Source organism: Danio rerio, chromosome 15 (genome assembly GCF_049306965.1).
Source record: "Danio rerio strain Tuebingen ecotype United States chromosome 15, GRCz12tu, whole genome shotgun sequence".
NCBI classification, from domain to species: domain Eukaryota; kingdom Metazoa; phylum Chordata; class Actinopteri; order Cypriniformes; family Danionidae; genus Danio; species Danio rerio.
Window position 1 is genome coordinate 9,688,130 of NC_133190.1, and position 21,643 is coordinate 9,709,772.

Here is a 21,643-nt window from a genome sequence, read left to right on the forward strand (position 1 = left end):
GCATTTTTCATTTGATGTGAAGTGCGTGGAAAATCTGTTAGAGAACTCTTACTTTGGCTGTTGTCAGGGAGAAGACAACAGGATGGTCCAGACCATAGAGGAGCCCCTTGAAAGTTTAAACAGCTAATGGCAAACTTATCAAACACAAACCGGAGGGCCACAAGTCTTTTCTATTGCAGGTCCTAAAACAATTTGATTCTACTTCATATAGTCTTCATCCACTGTGTAAATAAAATTGTACTAGTTCAATATATGCACGTTTTCGGCTATTGACATGGGACATGGGTAAGGTTGAAGACTGGTTTAGTGGTACGGGTACATTCAAGGGTTCATCGAGGGGTAGAAGTTCAAAAGTGTAGTTTTTTGAAGTCTAAAGTCTCTTCTATTGCAGGTCCTTAAACAATTTGGTTCTAATTTATATAGTCTTCATCCACTGTATAAATAAAATTATAATAGTTCAGTATATGAACTTTTTCTGCTATTAAGGTGTGACCTGGGTAAGGCTGGAGACCTATAGTCTTCATCCACTGTGTAAATAAAATTGTACTAGTTCAATATATGCACATTTTTGGCTATTGACATGGGATATGGGTAAGGTTTGAGAGCGGTTTAGTGGTATGGGTAGATTCAAGCGTTTGTTGAGGGATAGACGCTAGTTCAAAAGTGTAGTTATAGATATAGATGTCACATAAAGTGCTTTGGACAGTAGGACGGTCCAGACCATAGAGGAAAACTTTAAACAGATGATGGCAACTTGTTACAGGCACATGAAACCGGAGGACCACAAACATGTTGTAATTCAGGTCCTAAAACTATTTGGTTCTACTTTATAAAGTTTGTAAATACAATTGTAGTAGTTCAGTATAAGCAACTTTTCTACTTATAAGTTGGGACACTGATAAGGTTGGAGACCAATTTAGTGGTGTGGGTAGATTCAAAGGTTCGTCGAGGGATAGAAGTTAGTTCAAAAGTGTAGTTATAGACATAGATGTCGCATAAAGTGCTTTAAACAATGGAATGGTCCAGACCATAGAGGACTCCCTCAAAACTTTAAACAGCTAATGGCAAACTTGGTACAGTCACAAGAAACCAGAGTGCCACAAACCTGTTATATTACAGGTCCTAAAACTATTTGGTTCTACTTTATATAGTTCATTCATTCATTCATTTTTTTTTGGCTTAGTCCCTTTATTAATCTGGGGTCGCCACAGCGTATTGAACCGCCAACTTATCTAGCATATGTGTTACGCAGCGGATGGCCTTTCAGCTGCAACCCATCTCTGGGAAACACACTCATACACTACAGACAATTTAGCTTACCCTATTCACCAGTACCGCATGACTTTGGAATGTGGGGGAAACTGGAGCACCCGGAGGAAACCCATGCGAACGCAAGGAGAACATGCAAATTCCACACAGAAACACCAACTGATCCAGCCGAGGCTCGAACAAGCGACCTTCTTGCTGTGAGGCAACAGCACTACCTACTGTGCCACTGTGTCGCCTACTTTATATATTTTGTAAATACAATTGTAGGAGTTCAGGATAAAAAACTTTTCTACTAATGAGGTGGGACACTAGTAAGGTCGGAGACTGATTTAGTGGTATGGGTAGATTCAATGGTTTGTCAAGGGGTAGATGTTGGTTCAAAAGAGTAATTGTAGAATATAAATGACAAACATAAGAGTTTAAATGTCACAAAAAGTGCTTTTAAATGTGCATTTACATTCAATGTTTGACGTGATCTCAACTGAAACATGAAGGCAGGGCAGGGGTTATCCTGTACAGGGGTTGCACAATGAAAATGAAATGCCTGATTTTAGACTACAATAATACATTAGATGGTATAGGGCAGGGTTCACCAACCTGTTCCTGGAAATCTACCTTCCTGCAGAATTCAGCTCCAACCCTGATCAAACACACCTGTACCAATTTATTAGGACTTAAAGCAGCACTTGATAATTAAAGACAGGTGTGTTTGGTCAGGGTTATAATGAAATCTACAAGAAGGTAGCTCTCCTGAACCGGGTTGGCAACTTTTCGCCAACCCCTGTCGAGCCTCTTTTTGCAGCCAATACAGCATCAATTCATCTTGGGAAGCACCATTTCATATTACTGTAAGTCAAAAATTAAAGAGCTCTGGAAGGAGGACAAAAGAACACGTGCGGCTATAAAACGCAGAGGGGCGATGGGATAGAAGAAAAATAAAGAAGTGCGTGGAAGATCTGTGAGAGAACTCTTACTTTGGCTGTTGTCAGGGAGAGGATGACGGGACAGTCCAGACCATAGAGGACCCCCTTGAAAGTTTAAACAGCTGATGGCAAACTTAGCACAGGCACATGAAACCAGAGGGCCACAAGTCACTTCGGTTGCAGGTCCTTAAACAATTTATTTCTACTTTATATAGTCTTCAACCACTGTATGAATAAAATAATAATAGTTCAGTATATGAACTTTATCTGCTATTGAGGTGGCCCATATCCCACCAGGCTGGAGAACGGTTTAGTGGTATGGGTAGATTTAAGGGTTCGTCGAGGAGTAGAAGTTAGTTCAAAAGTGTAGCTATGGATATAGATGTTAAATTAACTGCTTTGGAAAGTTTAAACAGCTGATGGCAACAATGGTTAGGGTTGAAATCTACAAGAAGTGGAATCTACAAAAAAAAAATCTATTATCCTTTTGCGGCCAATACAACATCAATTCATCTTGGGAATGACAGATACAAGTTCTGCACAGCAACTTGAGGGATTTTAATCTATTCTTTTTGCGGAATACTGGTCAGGTCACTTTGTGATACTGGTGAAGAAAAATGTTTCCTGATTCGCTCCTCCAAAAAACCCCAAAGTAGCTCAATAATATTTGGATCTGGTGACTGTGCAGACCATGGAAGGTGTTTAACTTTACTATCATGTTCATGACACAACTCTGTGTATTGGAACATTATCATCCTGAGACACGCCATTGCCATCAGGATACAATGTTTGAACCATTGGATGCAGAGGGTTTTCCAGAATGGTTCAGTAGACCTTGGCAGTGATGCATCATTCCATCACTGATCCACCTCAATGGTTCATTCAGGACATGCAACAGCCTGGGTGTTACACTTCTTTGGTCAATAGGTGCTTTTAAAAAGACTATTGGCTGGGTTCAGGAAAGTGGGTGGGCGCTGGTCAATTTGTGATTTTGAAAACACTATCGGCTGGGTTTAGGGAAGTGGGTTGGCGCTGGTCAATTGGTGCATTAGAAAACACTATTGGCTGGGTTTAGGGAAGTGGGTGGGTGCTGGTCAATTGGTGCTTTTGAAAACACTATCGGCTGGGTTTAGGGAAGTGGGTTGGCGCTGGTCAATTGGTGCATTAGAAAACACTATTGGCTGGGTTTAGGGAAGTGGGTGGGCGCTGGTCAATTGGTGCTTTTGAAAACACTATCAGTTGGGTTTAGAAAGTGGGGTGGGTGGGACGTTATGTCGGTCGGTGAGCCAGTCAACAGCGGCCTATGGTGGACTTACGTGATAACAGCAGGCACAAATGACACTCGTGAAAGAAATTTGAGATCTGAAAAAGCGGACACAGCAGCCTCTGACGAATTTGCGAAAAGAAAAACTGTAAAAAAAAAAAAAAAAGACATTTCTCCAGGGATATTTTTTGCTCTCTCCAGAGATGTATGAAATACATATCCACAATGAGCTTGGGTTGGAATTTTTTATTTTGTTGTTTTGAATTTTTTTACTTAGGATATATTTGTGTAATTTGTGATAATACACAAAGTATAGCTAGGAATTTACAGACACACTGACAAAAAATATGATGCCATTATCATAAAAAAGAGACCTGATTAATGTGGATTACAAAATGAGCAAAATTTTTGAAAGAGCAACTGAAAGAGAAAATGGAAAGACAACAGCATTGCAGAGGAGGAAGTCACTGAAGCCACTGTCCAGTGTCCTTGATACACAGATTCACAGAGGGTTACTGTCTGTATGATTTTACACACACACACACACACACACACACACATAGAGAAAGAGAGAGAAAGAGAGCAGTGTCCTCTCCTCATGTCCTCACCTGGACCATTTCAGTCCTGGCACCGTCCCAGAATTCACTCACTGTATTAGCATCAGCTTCTGCCACAGAACAGCTGCACTTCCATCATTACTGATCCAGGATAAATGACATGGACAGAAAATATATACATATATATAAATAATCCCCAAATGTGATTCAACAAAATGGTTAGGCCAAAGATTAAAATGTTGCCTCACAATTACTAACTTGTAAGACTTTCTTCAGCTTTGTCTCGGCCAATAGCGAGGCTGCATGGGTGGGGCTTTAGACAAACAGGGAAACCTGCTTAGAAACAGTCATTAATGTAACTAAGTGCACTCAAGGTCATTTCAGGTGCACATACTGCATAACCTCAGTAGAGCCGCATGATTCCTACAAATAAAACGGCTATCACCATATGGATAATACTAATTCGAACAATGCACAATGCTCAATGATGCAGACTTGTTTCTATTAAGGTGTTGTGGTTCGCTCTTTGAAAATTAAGAAATGAAGACAGTCATGAATATTAAAACTGTTATTGTACTTTTACAATACTTGATCAGTGATGGAGAAGCAATGAGCTGTAATCAAAAATAAAAGAGTAATAATAATAATAATAATAATAATAATACTGCTACTACTACTACTACTAGTAGTAGTAGTAGTAGTAGTAATAATAATAATAATAATAATAATAATAATAATAATAATAATTATTATTATTATTATTATTATTATTATTATTATTATTATAAATAATGATACATAATAATAATTATAACAATTCCTGTAACAATGATAATAATAATAATAATAATCATAATCATAATAATCATAATAATAATATTGTTGTTGTTGTTGTAGTTGTTGTTTTTAAGGAATTGTTATTATTATTATTATTATTAATACTATTTTACATGAATTATCATTATTATTATTATTTAATTTTTTACTACTATTTATTATTATTATTATTATTATTATTATTTTTATTACTATCACATAAATTGTTATTATTTATTTATTATTATTATTATTATTATTATTATTATTATTATCATTATTATTATTATTGATGATGTTGCTGTTATTAAAAACATCTGTTATTTCATTTAACAAACATTACAATCAAACATTTTCATTATTATTTAAAAATAAAAATATTTAATATTTAAAAGTGAAATGTTGTAATATTTGAAAAAAATATTATGATTTTATTATTAATATTTGTATTATTAATTGTGATTATTTAATAATAATGTGTCTGTGTGCATGTGTGTGCAAGAAAATTGTGCAAGCTTTCATCACAATAGCGCTTTCTTCAACCCAGACTCATTCTGATTTTATATCCCTATATACATTTCTGGAAAGGCCCAAATACATCCCAGGAGCTACTTTTTTTGAAGTTTTGTTTTCGCAAATCCACCTGAGGGTGCTGTGTATGCTTTTTTAAATCTCAATTCCATTTGCACCATTTGCACCTGCTGTTCTCACATAAATCCACTAGAGGCCACTGTTGACTGACTGGCTGACTGACTGACTGAAATACTGACTGAGTAATCGACTCACCCTCATTCATCCTTCCCTAAACCCAACCAATAGTTATTTTAAAGTCCAGATTGACACCCCACCCACTTCCCTAAACCCAACTGACAGTGTTTTTAAAAGCAATCCTTAAGAAAAAAAGGCCCCAAATTTTTACCACGTTTTCAGATTTTACCACATCCTCACCCTGTTATTTAATTGTTTATTATTACTTTTTAGATTTTTGCTTTTGTCTTACCCACTTTCTGGAACCGTTCTTCACCAGACTCAAACACCGTCATTGCAGTAAACTCCTCTCTCCATCTCAAGTCTGCCAATGTACATGGCGAGCCACTAGACAAGCTAGTAACAGCAGGAAAGCAATTCAGACAGAGGTAAGCAGTCAGCTAGTAAGCTTGAAAAAGTCATACCGCCCTGTAGCGTTTGTTTTAAAGGTCAAATGCAGTCATACATTCTTCTGGCCACATAATTTGGGATCTCCAGAAATGTATATAGGGCTAAATGAAAAGAAAAAAGAAAAAGAAAAATTAATATATATGATACACATTATTTTTCTTTAAATCATTCAGCCCTGAAGTAATGTCTGCTTAGATTCACACAAGTGTCCTGGTAGAAAACCAACAGGTGTAGTTAATAAAAGTTTTATGCAAAGTTAGCAGAGCTCTCATAAAGAGATAAAGTTACAATCTGTTTTTTTTTTTTCGGAATCCTAAAGTCTACTCTGTCAGATACATTTTTTATGTTGAGCTCCTCTGAATTCTCATATGACTCAAAGTCATATGTTTTATGCTTTTAGCTTGTAAATGTAACAGTGACGGACAGGAATTCATTGAATGGTTCAGGGTGATGAACATCAGCATGACAGAAATTCTTTGCTTTATTTCTCTTACATGAATATTAAATATCTAGTGCAGTTCAGGACAGTTTTACAAACTCTCTTTGATCGATGTCAAAAAGCTAAAGAACCACCAGCATTACACCCAGCATCAAATACATAGTTCATTTATTTAAAAATGCAAGTATAAAAACGACATCAAATGACGTAACGCAAAATTCACTTGTGCTTTTAAATGCAGCTTTTTTTGCTTGACAAAAAAAATTAGACAGTATATTTTTGCACAAAAGTGTAAACAGACACTGGACAGGCAAATATTCTGAACTGCCAAAATAAGTCCCCAGGACAAAGAGCCTTTGTGATAGCACTAAATTCAATTACTGAGTGCAAATAAAATAAAATAAAATAAAATAAAATAAAATAAAATAAAATAAAATAAAATAAAATAAAATAAAATAAAATAATAAAATGTTCTCCCGGTGTTGCCGCAGCTTTCCTCCGGATGCTCTGGTTTTCCCTACAGTCCAAACACATGCGTTACAGGTGAATTGAATAAACTAAATTAACTGAGTGTGTGTGTGTGTGTGTGTGTGTGTGTGTGTGTGTGTGTGTGTGTGTGTGTGTGTGTGTGTGTGTGTGTGTGTGTGTGTCTGTGTGTGTTTGTATGTGTGTGTATGTTAATGTTGATTTCCTGTGATTAGATGAATATGGCCATGGTGTAAATACACAGTTTACAAGCTTATTACCATATTATAGCATTATGATGATGTGATATCATTGCCTACAGTGATTTTCTGAAGATAAATACCAAAAATTAGCACAACTGGAATAACTAAAGTAGTCGCCATCGTCGATCTCATACAAGGTCCCAATGACATAGTATGACTTGTGCAGGTGTTGTAGTGCTGTCCCATTTCTTAGGGGTAAAATTGGAAGCCCTTTCCCTTCACACACTGTTTTAAGGGCCAAGTGGAAGAGAAGGAGTAATTGGGCCTTTGTGATATTTTAAAAATATATAAAACATATTTATTTGTCTTAGTATTTGCACTGACTCTGTGCTTTTTACAATTTAACTCATCGCCAACCAAGAACAGACTTAAGTTTACAAGTTACAATCAAGGCTTAAAATTAACACCCGCCAACCCGCCAAATCCGGGTAGATTTCAGCTTTGGCAGGTTAGACAGACACTCCCACTAGCGACTTTGGCTGGTTAAAAATAATTTTTAAATTGTAGTTTTCTTAAACGCAGGGTTTGACAATAAGTATGACCTAATATGCGTGCAAATGTGATCTTAGAATCAAAAAATTGCATTCAGGGCGAGCAGAAGAAAGCAGATTAATACCGAAGCAGAGGGTGATCACTTGCGCTGCAGCTGATGTGATGCGCGCGACTGTTAAAGGCATGTGCGCTCCTGTTTCCTTGCTTGAAGTAACCGTGCCAGGAACGCAACTGTGATCGGTTCTGTTTCAAATAATCAGACAAAAAAAGTTATGCTAATCCATCCACAATCTTGCTGCTTTCAAGAGCTCCAAATGTGTCTTTTTATAAGCAGCACCGGTTGCTTTAGTTTTGGACAAATTATTAATCGACCTTACCCGTGCCGTGTGATCATCCTTCCATTATCACACATGTTTTTCACCTGCTTTCTTGTGCTTATGGTTATTTTTGTTTATATGGTTTAATTATAAATTTTTACAACAACATTGCTTTAATATGAGATTAACTCAACATTTATATGGTTAACTGGTGATCTGAGATACCTTTAGCGAGGACAGATTACTTTGCATATTTTTAATATGATTATTTTTGAAAGTCAATATTTTTTCTTTTTTTTTAAGAAATGTTTTGTTAAATAAAAGGTATAGTCTACAGCTATATTTAGCTTGTTTTTACACATTTAAAAATTGTGGCTAAGAAAGAAGTGGTCAGAGATAAATTTGGTAAATTCTTAATATTGAATTCTGAAAAATGATGTGAAATAAAAACTAATTGCGGTATAACACTATGAAACTATTTGCTCATACACGACACACACAATGTGAAATGAATGAAAAGGCATGTGGACAAAACACAAAATCTAAATCAAGTAGTTTTAGCATGTTAAACTAATATTTATGCATATAAAAAATATTTTCCCAACAACAAAATTGTGGCTAGTGAAAATGCAGAGTGGCTAGTAACGTTGGAAAACTACTAGCCGCTGTGGCTGGTGATCAAAAAAGTTAATGCCAAGCCCTGGTTACAATGTAATGGACATTTTTAATATTAAAAAAGTTATCTCAAATGTTTTATTTTATCGGCCAGAAATTGTAGAAACAGAAATTGTTAAAATGTTGTTTTATCAGTTCATTTACATCACTACTCCTAGAGCTTTTGCAAATGAAAAAGTTTAAAATTGAAAACGTTTATACTTTATAGCAAAAGTACAGCAGAAATACACATATCTTGAGGGCTTTGGTGATTGTCTTTTTTAACAACGTAAGCTCTTTTGCGTTGTGATGTTTTTGCTGACAGGGTTACATACACATACAAAGAAGCCAACACGTTCTCACTCCCAACTCGTCATATACTGACGCTTAGTTAGGAACCCTCGGCGTAAGTTTTTGACGCACAGGGTACCCCTTCAGCATCATATTTGGACATGCAGGGATTCCCTATAGAATCTGTACCTGAACCTGAGGCGTCATATGGAGACGCTCCAAGCCAATAGATGTCAGCGCACCTGATTTACAGCAGTTTTCTTATTTTAAAAATATGTCATTTTTGTTTTGTTCATAAAAAGCGTCTGTAAACTGGGTCGAAACAATAAACTTCGGTCCACGTGACTTCCATTCAACGGTGAGTTTAACACCGCTCAGCTATAGGTCAAACTGCATCAGCGGTGAGTTCACAGATGAGTTCAACTGTCAACAATAAGTGGTAGGTTAATGTTGCATAATGTATTTTTATTGGAGATTAGTTAGTGTTGATAAATATGTTATAATTTACTTTATATTTAATGAGCGAAATTATATTCGAGAGTCAGATTCAGAATGGCTGATTCTTTACTCCAAGTCATCCTGATACTATTTTATTCGTTCACCTCTACCTGTCCATCTGTCTGTCTCTCTCTCATTCTCTATTCAGCAGTGAACCACAGCTGTCTTATGCTGCATCTCTCAACCTTTAGCCCATCTGACAGCACCAAAAAGTAATTACCTCTCTAATTTACCTTGTCCACTTATACAACATGTCTGTATGGGTGTATGTGTGTGCAACCCTGTCAGCAAAAACATCACAACGCAAAATCGAATATAATAAAAGATTTTTTTGTGAGTGAAATATACTGTAGGATTGTATAAACATGCATCTAAATGTGTGTTGAATGTGTTTGTCTGTATGAAGCCTCCCCTCGGTCCAATTACACTCATCCCCCCCTCTTGATCCTCCATCCCTCTTCAGCTTTCACTCATCCCCAAATCCCCCTGTCCCATGTGGGGCGGCCTGCCGGAGCTCTCCCTGACCAGCCAGACCTCCTCCTCCTCCTCCTTGTCCCAGGTGAGCTGACGACATCAGGAGGGCTTAATGATTTCGGAATATTAATTAGCTGTTTAGAATACTAATAATATGAGCAATGCAATGAGATGGAAAATGCATGAACGTCTGATCCCACCAGAAACATGGTGGTATACTGTCCATGGTGGTATACTGAAAGCAGACTTATTTATTTCATAAAAGCATTAACTTTTTTATAATTTTTATTTCATAAAAACTAGATATTCCGTAATTAGAACTTAAATTGGGCAAAATATTGTATTTATTAATAGCTGTTTGTCAGTTGGATGAAGTTGATCAAAAAGGAAAAGAGAAAAAAAAGCAAATTAATTAAAAATTATTTTCTCCATGCTCTCTTTTTAAACATTTTTCTTTAGTTTTTTTTTTTTCTTAGACTCAGATTTTGAAGCACAGTAGGTAGTGCTGTCACCTCACAGCAAGAAGGTCACTGGTTCAAGCCTCGTCTGGGTCAGTTGGCATTTCTGTGTGGAGTTTGCTTGTTCTCTCTGCGTCTGTGTGGGTTTCCTCTGGGTGCTCCGGTTTCCCCCACAGTCCAAAGGCATGCGGTACAGGTGAATTGGGTAGGCTAAATTGTCTTTAGTGTATGTATGTGTGAATGTGTGTGTATGTGTTTCCCAGAGATGGGTTGCAGCTGGAAGGGCATCCGCTTCATAACACATATGCTGGATAAGTTGGTGGTTCATTCCGCTGTGGCGACCCAAGATTAATTAAAGGGACTAAGCCAAAAGGAAAATGAATGAATGAGTACACTGTGTATTACACCATTTTACATGCACAACATTGGCTCATTCTGAGTATGGAAATCTGTATATATTTCTGGGTAACACCAAATACATTTCAGGTGGTACATTTTTTTGCAATTTTTGTTTTGGCAAATCCTCCATAGGCCACTGTGTAGGCTTTTTGAGAAATTTCTCTCGCAACTGTCATTTGCGCCTGTTGTTCTTGCGTAAATCCACCGGAGGGCGCTGTCGACGAACTGATTGACTTTCTGACCGACCAATCACCAACCCACCACCTTCCCTAAACCCAAACGATAGTGTTTTCTACACTACAGCCTGTACGAGAAGAAGCCTTCTTCACGATGTACGTCCAGCAAGAACTTAGGCCAGGGGAGAAAGGGTTGTGCCCAACTGAGCCTCTCTAGGTTGTTTTTCTTTTACTTGTGTCGGTTGGTGAAGTTTGTTCCTCGCCACTGTTGCCACTGACTTGCTTTTTTTTTGTGACTTGTGGATCTACGCATCGATGGATTTGCTCTTTAGTGTTGGGAGTTTCAGCAGTGAAATTTCAACCACACTGAACTGAACTAAACTGGGGTGCCTTTCCCAAAACCATCGTTAGCCAACAAAAGTCGCAAGTTCCGTCGATACAAACATAGTTTGTTGATTAGCCATTTGCCAAATCCGTCGCTCCGATGAACATTCGCAAACTGTATCGCAAACTTGAGCACTCGCAACTACAGCTCTGGAGCTGTAGTTAGAAATATATTTCCTGGCTGTGTTCTATTCCCACTTATCCCCTCTATGCCCTATTCATTTAAAACATTCTAACATTTAAAGTTGAAATTGTTAACAATAAAAAAGCCTTAACGTCATCTCTCTTGTGTAATTTGCTTTCAAACTATTTTTTTTTTCCTATGTAATTATGTCTGATGATAGGTAAAAATGTTTTTCAAAATGTAAATTTGTCTTGAGCTTTGTAAAAGTGTTTCACACTTTGTAATGTTGTTTTGCACTTCCTGGCTACCATACCCATGTGCTATTTACATAAATTTCAGTTAATATGGAAAGCGAGTGCATGGTTTCTTCTCACCGCATCTTCAATTTTACTTTTAAAAATGGCGGCCACGTGAACTCAGTCTATAGACAATGTATTAAAAATGACTTGAGTAAGCTGTAATTATTTTTTTTGTAATTTGAAGCAAAGATGATATAATGCATGGTATAACATAACTACAAAGAAATGTACATATGTGTTAGTTTTATATCAAAATATATAAAAAAAAAAACATTCAAGGATTGAACATGTCAATGATTGTTAAACACATCATAAAAGTCTTGTAAAAAATGTGTATCAGTTAATTGGATCTGTGCATCAGCTCATAAAGGGTTCCTATTTTAGCCCTTTTACAAGATGTAAGATGAATCTTTGGTGTCTCCAGAATGTGTCTGTAAAGTTTCAGCCCCAAATACCCATCAGATCAGTTATTATCTGACGCAGAATATGTCCATTTTGAAACTCAGAGCAAAGCATAGCTGTTTCTGTAGCCTGTGGCTTTAAAAGCAAATGAGCTGGTTCTCCCCACCCACCGCTTCTTCTGCCTTACCTCAGTTTAACAGCAGTCAGTGATAGAGACAGACACAGATGAAGCAGAAATCCAGCTCATTAGTCAAAATACCAAGTGAGTTTATTTGATGTATTTGTGGGGGAGTTTATTAAAGCCTTTCTGAAATGATGAGTCACACAAAAATGCTGTAACATATTTTGCAGCACACACACAAACATGCTCTGTTTTAAAAATGTTTTAAACTTGAAAACATATTATTTGAGTGCAGCTGATCACAGATAGTTGGAACAGATCTTTGCAAATCATGTTCTGTGGACATGTTTATATGCAGTACTATAAGCACATGTTAATATGAGCCTGTAAATCAATTCTCCTACCTCCTACCTCAAATTGCAGTGGGATTCAAAACTTGGATCCTATTTTAACATAGGGAAATTAAAAAAAAAAAAAAAACACTTGTTTTGTCTATATCCATCCAATATGACTGTGTACACCTTATACCTACACACAGTTCTGTCTAAACAGCTTACAAAAGATGACTTTCATCATAGGTGCCCTTTAAAGTGACCACAGCTGTTCTTCAAACAACAAAAGACAGAAAAACACTTTTCTAATAATTTAAGGCTTTATAAATAACTTATTTTACATTTGAAGAGTCTACGCAAAATATATTATCTCTCTTTTTATTCTGTCATAGTTTATCCATAATTGTTCTAAACTGCAAGATATGCCAGTCTCCCTTCTTTCCAAAATATGATATATTAGCTCAACCAATCACAGAGCATTGTTCTACGCATAGTAAACGATAATGGCAGTGCGTTGCTTTGAATACACCCGGCTTCCCAGGAGAAGGAAAAAATTCCAGGCTGTTGGCTGTTCTAACACGACTAAATCAAACTTCTGTCATACTGACACACTCGCACCAGGGGATCTTTTCAAAGACTTTCAACTGCTTTACTCAAAGTCGACAAAGCTGAGTAGGACTGGGCCCTGTTGCAGATGATTGCCAACAAAAAAAGTTCAGCTGCGCCTCCCAATGTTGAAAAGAGAGTAATACAGAAGTGAGAGGTCACAAACTACCACTCAAGATCATCCGAGTGATATAAAATTGATACCATATTTCTTGAATTTAAAAACTTTTATTTGATTGCATTGTGTCATATATTACACATATAGTACGCAGTTTTATAATCTTTGAAAATTAAAATCCAATCTAGACCTTAAGATGCTGTGTGAAAGATTAAAACAGAAATGTGTGCATTTTCTTCATCTATAGGAAAAGTATTTTTATGGAAACTGTGTTCATCATAACTGAAAGCTACGTCGTGTTTGCTGGCTTCACGCATCACGCACCTGTCAGTCATTCAGTCAGCACGTAACCTCAAAGGGTTCATCAAATAGCGCACATCACTACTATGGTTACAGAAAAGCCTGCGCTGTTATAACTCACTTACCTTTTAAATCGTTTTGATGCAGTTATAATCCGCTTTTAAATACAACAACAACAACGACTAAATGTTTAAAATGAAAAGCTGTAATGTAGCCGTGGAGGGATAGCCTTCGCCAAGGAAGAATGAATGTAGTGGGTACCATGCTCCTTAAAAGTTCTCTGTAGTTGTCTTGACAACACAAACAGCTCTGGGATGAGCCGCGTGCAAAACACTTGCGGCTTTCAGTAAACCATTTAAAAGATGCCCCTCTTAACGCAAAACAACGCATTCCATCGGCCCCTTATGCAGCCAAACTCTACAATATATAAAATAATATTTTTTAATCGTTTAACTGATGCCATTAAGTGAAGTTTATTCATAAACTAATTTCGAGAGGAGCACGTGGTTATGATTGAACACGGCTGGTTCTGCATTAGCATGCATGATCCACCAATCAGGCCATTCCTAACCCACTATAAAGGGTTTTTCACTACAGTCATCTTCGATTTGAAGAATTCCCCCTTCCATCCCTACCTTTTCACCTTTCCCTCTATAGGGCAGCACGGTGGCCCAGTGACTAGCACTGACGCCTCACAGCAAGAACGTCACCGGTTCTAGTCCTTTAACAGGCCGGTAGTCGTTTCTGTGTGTTGTTTGCATGTTCTTCCCGTGCTTGCGTGGGTTTTCCCCGGGTCCTCCGGTTTCCTCCCACATTCCAAAAACAAGCACAACAAGTAAATTGATAAATCTAAATTTTGCAATACAGGTAATCTCATAACGCAGCATATCTTTTAATAGCATTCAATTTTTAGTCATCAGCTCTTATCAAGGGGGAGTTATCGAGATCTACCTGAGCTCGAGGCTCCCCTCTCTTCCTCCAAACGGGAGGGAGCCCAGGGCTCAAGAATCTTCGAGCTCAGGGCTCTCTCCCGGGACAGCATGCCAAACTTGCTTATAATCAATCATCAGCTAAGTGTGAACTCTTGAATTGGTCACAAGCGCATCCTTTCGGTTAACGGTTAATCGATTATTTTGAGCATCCCTAAGGTTTAGAGTTTTGAAAATGTGACAACAGGTTGGATAAATGCTTGTTAGCGGCTGAAAAACAGAACTGTAAGTTAACCTAACTAATTTAAGTGGATTGAACATAAAACAATTAAGTAGCCCCAAAAAATTTCAAGAATTGTGTCCTTTCAGCTTGTTTTTGTAGTTTGAACAAGCAGCAAAAATATTATTTTGAGCGTAGAATAACATTCCCAGATGAATGATGGACAGCAAAACCAGGTTTGAGCATGAATGACCAGCCAGTGTCCATCTTTTGCTCTCTCAGTCTATCTCTCTTACTCTCCTGTTGATCAAATTCTTGTTTTCTTTTTATCTGCTCTGCCTGGGATCGGAGTCCTCTACGTCTCCTGTCCTCCTCCTCCCTCTATCTCTCTCTCTCTCTCTCTTTCAAAAGCTCACTCTTTCTCTCCCCGCTCACCTACTCGATATTCCAGCCTTGTTTCCCTGCAGTCTCCAGCACAACTTTCTGACCCACTTCCCATTTCCTCCCTGGCCCTGTGATCAAAGCCTGCAGGACGGCATTGCCTTGGGCAGCGGAGAGACGGAGAGAGGGATGAGGAGACGAAGAGATGGGAAATACGGCACGCGGCTGCAAACGGAAAGATCACAGAAAGAAGGATAGGTGATCTTTCTGCCCAAGGACAAAAAGATCGCACGATGAGGTCAGGAAAGTCGCGGTCATCCAAACACGCTTTTCCTGGAGAAAAAGAAAATGTGTGCCTCGTAGTGGGTCTTCATTTTTTCGCCGTCCATTCTACCATGAGAAACATATAAGTGTTTAGTTACTTTAAGGACTACTGCAGGGAACCATTTAAATGGGGTCATTATTTATTCATTACTCATTATTTACTTATGTCGCAGGGAGAAATTGAGAATAATGTAGTTGTCATTTGTTTTTTCGTGCCACTACGGTAAATATGAGCAAGAAAACGTTTAAGCTTCTAGAGAAGACAAAGTATCATAAATGTGCTTATTATGAATCATATGCTTTAGGCATATCAAATTTGTGCTACAAATGTGACCATGGGCCACAGTAAGGGTCAATTCTTTTTTTTTTTTTTTTTATTGAGATTTATACAGTATTTCGAAGCTGAATAAATTATATCTCCACTGATGTATGTGGACAATATTTAGCCGAATACACCTATATGAAATCTGGAATCCGAGATTTTTAAATAAATAAATAAATAAATAAATACATTTTAAAAATCTGCTTTAAAGTTGTTTAAATTTGTTTTTTAGCAAAGCATATTACTAATTAAAATTTAAGTTTTGATATTTTTAATCATCACCAGCAATCTAATAGCTGCAGATTGCTAAAAAACTACAAATCGGCCATTCATGGACTACATATTCAGTCATGCCACACACACACACACACCTGCTCCAAGCCTTCACTGATTAGACTCCCACAGCTGATGTTGCTCCTGGACTGATTACTGCACTACATAAACAGCACAGAATCACTCACTGTTGCTGAGTCTTCATTCATTCATTAATTTTCTTGTCGGCTTAGTCCCTTTATTAATCCGGGATCGCCATAGCGGAATGAACCGCTAACTTATTCAGCAAGTTTTTTTTTATGCAGCGCATGCCCTTCCAGCCGCAACCCATCTCCGGGAAACATTCACACACACATTCACACACTAAGGACAATTTAGCCTACCCAATTCACCTGTACCGCATGTCTTTGGACTGTGGGGGAAACCAGAGCACCCGGAGGAAACCCACGCGAAGGCAGGGAGAACATGCAAACTCCACACAGAAACGCCAACTGAGCCGAGGTTCAAACCAGTGACCCAGCGACCTTCTTGCTGTGAGGCGACAGCACTACCTACTGCGCCACTGCCTCGCCTCGCTGAGTCTTGTCATCTGTTAAGTGACACTACAACGCATTTTTCTTTTCTTTTTTTTTTAATCCTTGCCTTGTTTATTTATTTAATCCTGTTTGCTGCCTGCCTTTTGACCACTTGCCTGCTAATATGACTACGACTCTGGATTGCCCTTATACATCTGTTTTCTCCAGTGTTTACCACTGCCTGACCATTTTAATAAACCTGCATGTGGATCCTCACCTCTATGTCACATCCCCCTGGTTACAGATATATTTATGGGGCGACGCAGTGGCGCAAACGTAGTACTGTCGCCTCACAGCAAGAAGGTTGCTGGTTCGAGCCTCGGCTGGGACAGTTGCCGTTTTTTGTGTGGAGTTTACATGTTCTCCCTGCATTCACGTCGGTTTCCTCCGGGTGCTCTGGTTTCCCTCACAGTCTAAAGACATGCGGTACAGGTGAATTGGGTAGGCTAAATTGTCCGTAGTGTATGAGTGTGTGTGTGGATGTTTCCCAGAGATGGGTTGCGGTTGGAAGGGAATCAGTTGCGTAAAAATAATAAGGATAAATTGGCAGTTCATTCTGCTGTGGCGACCCCGGATTAATAAAGGGACTAAGCCAAAAAGAAAATGAATGAATGAATATATTTATTGCTGGCAGTTTACTAAATCTTCTTTATAGAAGATTATCTTTACTTTATATTCTAATCATTTTTGCCATAAAATAAAAATTGATGATAATGATGCATTCTGGGCCGACAGCGTGGGTAGCACTATCGCCTCACAGCAAGAAGGTCCTGGATGGGTCAGTTGACATTTCGATGTGGAGTTTGCATGTTCTCCACGTGTTCACATGGGTTTCCTCTGGGTGCTTTGGTTTTCCCCACAGTCCAAAGAGCCAGTATAAGATTTTGACAGTATGATAACCTTGAATAAAAATATCACAGTTTCACAGAATTGTGATTATTGCTCATAAATATCTTCTTTTTAACCATCTGTGTAAAAAAAAACCTTTTTCCCCTTTGAACACAATATATTTTATTTTTAGAAACATTTATAATATTTTGGAGTAGTAAACATGGTATCTGCTGCCCTTAATAGTTTCAAAAACACTGATTTATTAACAATTTAAAACAGTATCTTTTAATATCTTTTCTGCTAGAGATGCTGTTGTCCTAAAAAAAAAAAAAAACAACAACAACAAAAAACTTAAATAAAAAAATCGTACACAAACCCTATAGGAACGGTATAACATAAAATCGTGGCCATTTTACAGCTTTTTACAATGTCTATGACAATTTTTTCAATACATTTAACAAAACCGCTGGTTCCAGGCTGAATGCGATGTACTGCGCGTGCTTTGCGTGCGTCTGTTCCTTAGCGACAATAACAGTCGCCTGATATCGCCTGTGCGTATTCCTCAAAGCTGTTTAGAATTAAATGTTTAGTGATGCTGTTACACAACGCCTATGTGTGCCTTTTTTCATGCAGCCCTTACGTCCTTGCCGCAGCATTGAAATTAGGCACTGAAATTCATACGCTGATTTATTACCTATACATACCGGTTACCAAAGTACCGGTGATTTAATGGCACTGGGTTTCGGTACCCAACCCTTCTCTTAACGCAGGAACACACCTAAAACACACAATTGGCAAAACTAATTTAATGCTCAAAATCACACATTGTAAACTAAACCTCTAAACTACTTTTCAAAATACAACAATTAACAAACACAATTCACCATAACAAAACACTGCAAACATGTTTTAAAATAAAATTATTGTTCAATACACTAACACGTTCTTTTCCAACAGAAACATTTAGTCAATCAGAACACACTGACAATAAAAACACTATCATCAGCTAAAATTACAGAAACTTCATTATTTTATATGTCAGCTCTGCCCTTATATTTGAAGAGTCTACAGTTTTGTTTTGTTGGGTTTAGTGAATGAGGGCATTTTCTTTTACTGCAAAAATTCAATACAAAAAATTAAGAAAAAAAATGCTTTATATAATTTACATTTTATGTAAAAAAAATATACAAACACAGAATTGCTGCAGTACAGACTTTATTTGCAAAAGGACATCACTGTAAGATATACACACAGAGAAAGCACCGCAATTATAATAAAAAACAAAAACAAAGTAATCTTCTATTCTATTTGGTTACATGTTCTCATCCACATTATCTTCTATGGCCCGGCATGGTAAGTGTGGCCCCTTTGGCCTATTATGTTTCTCAAACGGCGACATCCCCACCAGTCTCGTCAACATAGATGATTTCATGTGGTACCTGATTGGCCTCCAACTCCATGACTCTCTGAAAGTAATTAGACACAGTGTATATAAATGCTGTACTGTACTGTATATCTACTGTATGTACTAATGAATTCCAGGTTTATAGAGTAGTTTACTGCGAAACACACAGTGTATTGTACAGTAATGACTGTATTGCAAAACCTCACCGGGACGTATTGTTGACAGAGTTCTTTGATGCGCTCACTGAGTCCTCTTTTAGAACATACTGTATGATCATGTGATTGGAAAAACCTCAACACATGAGTGTGCTTTCTAGATGGGAATCAGTTGTGATATTTGTGTTTCAATTGACAACATGATCAGCTGTTCACTTTGACTTTAGCCTACAGCATGTAAGTTGTGTTTAGATCATGATGTTATCTGTTCTGATATACTGTGTGAAAGCATTTTTAAATTTGACTGTAATATTACATTGTTTTGGTCTTGGTTGTGCTTGTGTGTAAAAGAAGTTCAAGCATTTTAAATTGGATGCATTTTGTGTCAAAGCAACAACAAATGTGTTAATTGTATAGCCCACGAAGATGGATGTGCTAACTGTGTTAAAAGTTTAGAAAACTTGATAAATGTATTTAAAAAAAACTGTCATAACCATTGTAAAAAACTGGAATTTCTTTTCTGCTAGAGATGCTGTTGTTATAAAACAACAACAAAAAAAAACTTAAATAAAAAAACCTTACACAAACCCTATAGGAACGGTATAACAGAAAATCTTGGCCGTTTTACAGTTTTTTACAATGGCTATGCCAATTTTTTTCAATACATTTAACAAGTTTGCTAAACTCTTAAAGCAGCAACACACCTAAAACACAATTGGCAAAACAGTTAATTTCATGCTAAAAAATAACACATTGTAAACTAAACCTCTAAACTAATGTTCAAAATACAATAATAAAAGAACACAATACACCATGTCTAACAAAACACTGCAATCATGTTTATGTTTATTATGTTTCTCCCACAGCGACATCCCCAGCCTCGTCAACATAGATAATTCCATGTGGTATCTGATTGGCCACCAACTCCATGACTATCTGAAAGTAAGTAGACACAGTGTATGCAAATACTGTACTGTACTGTACTGTATATCTACTGTATGTACTAATGAACTCCAGGTTTATAGAGTAGTTTACTGTGAAACACACTATGTGTACAGTAATGACTGTATTGTATAGCCTTGCATTTTGTGTCAAAGCAACAAGAAATGTGTTAATTGTATAGCCAACAAAGACGGATGTTGTGCTAACTGCGTTAAGAGTTTAGGAAACTTGTTAAATGTATTTAAAAATAAACTGTCATAATCATTGTAAAAAAAAAAAACTGTAAATTACCAGATACAATACTAATTTTGGTGTAAATTGAAAAAAAAGCCATGTATAACAGTTTGAAACCAGATTCTTCAAATGTACATAATCTGCATTAATTACATAATTATTTACTTGCACTATACACTCCCACTGAAAAAACACAGGTTTGATACATTATATACAGATTATATACAGCACAGAAGCACATAAATAATGAAGAAATTGCATCTTTATTGAAATATTTGAAGTAAAAATGATCCTACAACTGTATAGAGGGTTCGTTATGATCGATGTAAACCCATTAGCAGGTATTCAGATTAGCTAGAAGTCTCTACGCTTCTACTTATGGCTAATGGATGAAGAGTTTTAAGAAGAACAAAGATGTGGATATAGACGGAGAGAGAGAGAGAGAGAGAGAGAGAGAGAGAGAGAGAGAGACTGGCCCATTTGTACCCAGACCAGAGCATCTTGTACTTTAACATTCTCCCCGCATTCTGACAAAGAGCACTAATTATAAATAAATTAGGGACACGACACGGTGAGCCACAGAGGGACAGCGAGAGGCGAGAGAGAATGAATGAGAGAGAGGGAGAGAGATTGAGGGAAGAGGTGGGGGAGAGAGGAAAACGGGGGAGAAAGGAAAACAGATAAGAGGAGAGAGGGATGAGCAAGGAGACACGAGCCAAGAGAAGGGAAGAGAGAGAGAGAGAGAGAGAGAGACGTGGATAAACAAGACTGGAATTACTAATAAATGGCTTTTGTGTGTATTGTTAAGAAGAATTAGAATCATTCTGAAAAATATTTGTAATTGAATAAGGGACAGGGTGGGGATATGGAAATAGCACTTTTGGGGGCTTTCCAAAAGAAAGACTAAATATTAAACACATTTGCTTGAGGAAATGAGGAACGCAAAATTCAAGATCTCATTGTTCAGAATTCAAGGAGATTTTCCATTTCTAAATTTAAAGGGATTGTTCAAGCAAAATTCAATATTACTCATTACTTACTCACCCTCAAGTGCTTCCAAAGACAAAAGAAGATACTTTGAAGAAAGATGAAAACCTGTAACCATTGACTTTCGTAGAAGGGAATAAACTCTGGAAGTCAATAGTTAGAGGTTTCCAACATTTTCAACATAAACTCCTTCTGAAAACATATCCCTATATACTTTCCGGGAGATTTCGAATTACAGTATGTAGCCAGAAGTACGTATGTCTGCATTTCGTCTTTAAAGCAAACATTACAGGAGGGTATTATGGCGTTCCATTTTATGCTTATCAGCTGACCACTTACCTCCATATGGACTGTTTTCCGGCTGTTACCAATTTGTCCAGTAGCAAGGTTTGACTTGAGACGCAGAGAGGAGTTGACCGATGACGGGGTTAAGCCTGGTGAAAAACGGTTCCAGAAAGCAGGTAAG